We start from the raw sequence: 6,000 nt of genomic DNA, 5'->3' as shown, positions 1-6,000 counted from the left end.
TGGCCAAAGTACATTAACCTGACGGTGGATATGAGCGAGAAGTGGCTGGTCTCAGCCGGTCGTTCCCCTGTTATTCACTCCCAGGGTTTGTCCCTTGAGCCAGCACTGTTTCTATTGCGCGTTTATTTTTTCATCGTTTATCAATGCCAACATACTTAACCACGAGAACAAAAGCCAACAGTGCCGTACCTGGAATTGACCTTACGCGGCCCAGCTAGCAAGAAGTACACTCACCTAACGGCCTCGGATACTGGGGCTCGTGATGCCAAAATGTAATCAATGAACGTAAAATGATCATTTACTCGGATCTACATTTACAATTTTAAAACAACCATCGAATCTTGTGTGTCAAAATTTGTTTTACTCATTTGTCCAGCTTTCTTCCGAGTTTCGTTGATTCCGTGCTTGGTTGTCTATTTCCTTTTCCTTGTCATTTGCTCGTTGAGAAAGATTCTGCGCGTATCGAAACGGGCGGCCCCATAACCGTTTTTATCCCAAGTTAGATGGTCCATGTACGCGCAACTAAGTTGAGAGAAAACATAACTTAACTGTTACGACTACAAAGTGGTGAATATGCAACAGATGATGGCTGCGGCCAAGCAGCTAGTTTTACTTAGTAATGATCTCTACGCAACCCAGTAAGTTCTTACTATTTGGGCAGGTCATCGACCAAAGTACTTTCGTAGAGTTCACACACCTGCACACAAAGTCGGGAGTGCGAGAAACAGTCTGGAGTGAGTAGCAGGGCTGAAACCTACCAATACTGGTCCCTATCGCACACGACACGCAAGATAAGGCAAAGAAGTACGCCTATTATAGAAAAAGAAAACCTGGCTTGTTGCTTCGGGGTCGCATCCCCTGTTTTTCTTTTGTCAGCAATGGAAGGATATATTCTCGCATTGTGGCGTGGCCTTTAGTGGTACTTTTTCTTGTAAATTTACCTTTGGCTGTTTTGTGAGGCTTTCACGGGCAGAACCTGGGACATATTTCACTGAAAGGGTGATTGATCGGAAGGTTCGGAAGGACGACATTTATGACAATTTCATCAAACCGCAGAGAGGATGGGCGTGTAGGGCCTATTGTGAATATGCCAGTCGCGTGCCATTGTGCCATTGCCCCAGTTTTTTTCTCATGTGTGATTTTTATACCAGTGCATGGATATGTAAGTTAAAGAGTTTGCTCAACCCGCTGAAACTTTAGAAAAGGTCTTGGATCCAATCTCCGAATAAAGAAAAAGTACAATACTTTGAGTTTCACAAATTATCACCCTGATTTACCTGCTGGGCTTCCATGGACATGTTTTACGGAGTGAAAGAGTCATTTTATTTCCTATTTACTGCTCATTCATGGCAATAATAGTGAAGTGCGCTTGTAAGAACATTTTTTCCAAATGCATGACCTCTCAGAACGGTTCCAGAAAGACGCCCCTCTGTCCTCATCAGTGAAATAAGAACCAAAATGTATTACATGTATACACGAACTCAGAAACGTAGGACAAATGCAACCCATCAATTTGCATCTAAATAAAATACTAAAATACTCCATCGAAAAGCTGTTTATTAAAAAAAAAGCATGGCATTTGCCATGACCGGAATTCTCTTTAGAGCCAAAGAAGGCCAAGAAGACAAACGCCTGCGTATCTCTCCACTGTGTTAAGACTCACTTCCTCCCTGTTCCCTTGGATGATGAAATCCTTCGGACGACTGCTTTCTTCAACTGTCAGATGAATGATGATAACTTTGACTTAAACCGACTACGAAAGAGTTAGTATGATTGTTAAGTTGGCGATGGGCTTCATCAGTGTATTACGGTCGGTCCATAATTACCACAGCTGAACCATTATCTGCCGGCTTGATGATGACGTCAGTGCGGGAGCGCAGGGAGATTATCATGAGGAGTATGACGAAAGTGATCATCAGGGTTATTCACTTGTGCATGGGTCAAAGGGCTGGTACACGATTCTTTGGGGGTACCCAGGTGCAAGAAGTTACACCATAGGTCCTTAATCACAAGTAAAGAATACATGGATCTTCAAATTGGTATTGATAGTTTCATCCCCTCGATTCTGACCCCACAGGAACATTTTCACAACAGATTCAGAAGGTACCGGATGATATGCGTTCACGTGACCAACTATCCAAAAAAGTTCATAAATTTCTGTCCCCTATTGATTATAGAACCGCTAGGTTTTACCTGCTCCCAAAGATCCACAAGGCAGGTAATCCAGGGAGGCCCATCATTTACGGAAAAGGATCGCCCAGTGAATACATATTATTATTCATTGACACTTTTCTCAAACCCCTTGTTCCACAGATCCCGTCATAATTAATCCACGACACGACAGACTTCCTACATAAGCATGAAAACATCAAGAACCAGATTCCCAGCGCAGCCATCGTTGGGACCTTTGATGTTTCTTCTCTCAGTACTAACATTCCCCCATGAAGAAGGTATCCGCGCCTGCTGCTCTGCTCTCATGAAGAGAGAACACACAACTCCCCCCATCAGTGACGTCGCGACGGTTATGAGACTTGTGCTAACCAAGAACAATTATTTCTCCTTCATGGGCAAACACTATCTACATGTACATGGCACAGCTATGGGCACCGCATGGCTCACTCCTTTGCTTGCCTCTTCATGGGTACCCTTGAAGAGCGCATGCTTACTTCAGCACCATGCCGCCATTGCATCTGGTGGAGATACATTGATGATGTATTTTTCATCTGGACCAGTGACAGTGGCAGTCTAGACATCTTCATTTATTATATCAATTCTTTCCACAGGACAATTAGGTTAACTTCGGATTATTCCCTCCATCAGGCCAACTTTCTCAATGTCAGCATCCGTGAAGGAGAACAACCTCGTGACTACTGGCCTGTATTCCAAGCCCCCATCAGTATGTTCACTCATCCAGCTGTCACTCTAAACTCTGCAAGGCTGGTATTGCATACAGCCAAGCACTCAGGCTGAGTCGCATTGGTTCTAATGATTCAGATTTCTCCCGTCATACACAGGAACTGAAGAGTCATTTGATTGCAGCCATCACCAGGTTCAACGCTCTATCAATCGGGCCCGCTCCGTCCCTAGACGTCTTGCACTCAAGGAGATGACCCCCCGTGAAGAAACAACCCCCAACAACACATCCCCCCTGGAAGTCTGTTTAAGAATTCCTGAGATTCCGGTCAAGCAATGACCAACACAAAGGCGGGGGGTTCTCTCTGTCCCATATCTTGCTTCAAATGGAACATCCAAGAGGGAAACTACTACATGTAATTAACACTCTTTTCTTTCCCTCTCTTTTGTCTGCAGATTATACCCCTCTTCCTCTTGGGGCCCAATTCCATCCACTGTATTTTTTCTTTGATCTCTTCCCACCTTACATTCCTTTGTTGTTTAACCATACCTTTCAGGCTGTCTCCTTTGCCCCTTTATCCAGCCTGCAGCTTTCTTGACCTTTCCTTTTGTCCTCTTGCATTCATCCATGCTTGGTTGATTCTCCGTGTGCTTGTTTGTCCTGCCCACTTGTCATTTTGCCTTTGAGAAAGATTTTACTAGGATCGGAACGTCAGACCCTCCATGTTTTGAGATTCTTGCACGAGTGACTACGAAAGAATACCATCTGACTGCCTGAGGGGTGCTGCTGGCTATTCTCTTACCTGTCGCCATTGCCTTAGTACCGTCTTCAGTTTTTGTCGCTTTTTCACTTTTCAACAGTGTTGACGAGCCTGCAAGTTTCTTGGTGGAAGTCCTTACAAGTTTATATAGAGGTATTTGAAGATTTCTTACTATCCAATTACTTCCGCTCATTCGGAAATAACACAAGCCCCCTTGAAAGTCCCTAAACTTACACATTTCCCGTGTAACCACGTGTGTGATTTCCAACTGTGGCCAAGCAAAGGAAAGAGTAATTCCCCACAGTCATATTACTATGTGAATAAACCAGTAGCTACCTCGCCTGATAAAGCAGTACAAGGCCTCACGGCATTGTCACTCGTCCGCTATAGCTGCTTTTGAGTGACCACTCCGTAAACTTGTTCAAAGTCACAATGGCTTGCCACTAACGGCAAAAGGTTATTTATTAGCTGATTGGGGGCACGTGCCCCCCCCAACGGAGGCCCGTGCCCCCGGGTTTCCCCCCCCCCATTAGAAATTTTGAAATGGACATTTACGTCCATTTATCTAGGTAGGCGTTTAGACAGGCACCTAGTTCAATTATTTTCAGCCTGCCCCCTGAAAACAATGTTCACCCCCAGGTGCCCCCTCAGCTGTAGCACCCTAGTTACGCCACTGTTTATCAGTCGCCATCGGCATTTGATTCTGTACCTCGTATAAAGAGCATCCTAATCTACCTCTACTGACAAGAACTGCACCGGGCCAGCTCAACTGAATGATAACATGGAGGATTATAAGCCCATCAGTATAATATAGGTAAATCCTCAAAACATTTTTTCGTTCTCATGGAAGCATGTGATGTAACAACAAACGGGCACGAACTTGGAAATTCTTACCCATAATCTCGTTATCTTTTTCGACACTTTTACAAGGTAAAGAATAGGAAAAAATGTTGCATCCTGACTCCACTTCAGCATTTGTGTACAAAGTCTTTGGGGAGTGAAGATAAGTTTTTAAGTATTTCCCAGCAACATCGGCGAATGTTTCTTCGTCCAGAATTTGTCTTTCCAGCATTTCTGTAATGACTGACTTTTATTGAGATGATATATGATGAGAAAAGTGGAGTCAGGATGCAACATTTTTTTCCAGAGAATATTTTTTTAACATAATTGTTTCCAGGAGTGGTTTGCAGTAGAAATTATTCTGCCACAAATTACAGAACACGGTGGGGTGACCCAATCTAAAATCCTCAAAGGCTGGCCGCGTGAGGGTTCCGGATGCTCGCCGCGTGACCTTTTCACTTTCCGGTTCTATTCCCTCTAGCGACATTTAATCCGAACTTCAGACCAGTCAACTGAACAAACTGGAGGACACCCGAATTTGATGGAGTAATCTGAGGCTAACTATATTTTAGATTTGATGTTCCCCATCAACCCCTCGCTCCCCATTTCAAAACATGCTCATGCTATTCTTGGTCTGCACCTCCTCCTTGCCAGTCAGTCTGGACCCTAAACCCGTGGTGTCGTGGATGAACCTTTCTACGTGTGTTTTTCAAATTCCAGAGTTTAGTCAGTACATAAAGAAAAGTACACTTCAACTCAGGTTCATTCTCTCAACCCTCAAAAAGTACTTCACCAATAAAAGATAAGACCTATATTTGCCTATCGATGCTTAACAGGGGATTGTGTTTACACTGACCACAGTTCATCCATAGCTGTTCACCTCTTATCTAACTTCAAGGGGTACGTACTTTCTGACCTAACATCAATCCCTAAATAGAATACACGCACATAATATGGGGTGCCCTTTATGACTTTATTAATAAAAAAAAATCTAACGAAAATAATATAATAATATAGGTTTTCCTGGCCAATGTCGGAAAATGCGCTATTTCATTCGTAAAACAAAAGGTCTATTTAAAAAATTAAATAACGCTTGCTAACAGGAAGTGCTGACCTCCCGGTCACAGATCGTGCACAATATAGCCACGGACGTATATAAAAAAAACCTGGACTTGCAACGCCTTTGTATGAAAAAGAAGCCAACCAGCGGCCATTTTACCGAGCCGAATACAAAGGCGTGGGTTGGCTCCCTACTATTGACGTCAGGAAGAACAAAGGCGGGCATTACCAGGAAAGCTTTGTATTCGGCTCGGTAAAATGGCTGCGAGTGGATTCAATGACTCTATAAGCTGATTAAGGGCATTGCGAGTCCAGATTTTATTATACACGTCCGTGAATATAGCCAGTCAGGGTGCACCACTACAAATAAATTCCCATAGACAGCAGTGATAAATCCCCATACTTCACAAATATTTTAAAAATACTCACAACTCTCACAGGTCTTCAGGCTGCACAGAAAAATGATGTTCCACATGTCCTCTTTCAT

The 6,000-nt window shown here is 43.6% G+C and overlaps 1 pseudogene; it reads left to right on the top strand.

The window, feature by feature from the left end:
* The first annotated feature begins 1,857 nt into the window (after window positions 1-1,857).
* On the top strand, window positions 1,858-3,203 carry LOC147796122 (uncharacterized; annotated as a pseudogene).
* The last annotated feature ends 2,797 nt before the right edge of the window (window positions 3,204-6,000 follow it).

The sequence above is a fragment of the Acanthaster planci genome, linkage group LG18 (genome assembly GCF_054643075.1).
Source record: "Acanthaster planci isolate LZ-2023a linkage group LG18, COTS_SCS, whole genome shotgun sequence".
Taxonomy (NCBI): Eukaryota; Metazoa; Echinodermata; class Asteroidea; order Valvatida; family Acanthasteridae; genus Acanthaster; species Acanthaster planci.
This window is presented reverse-complemented; position numbering and strand designations above follow the sequence as displayed.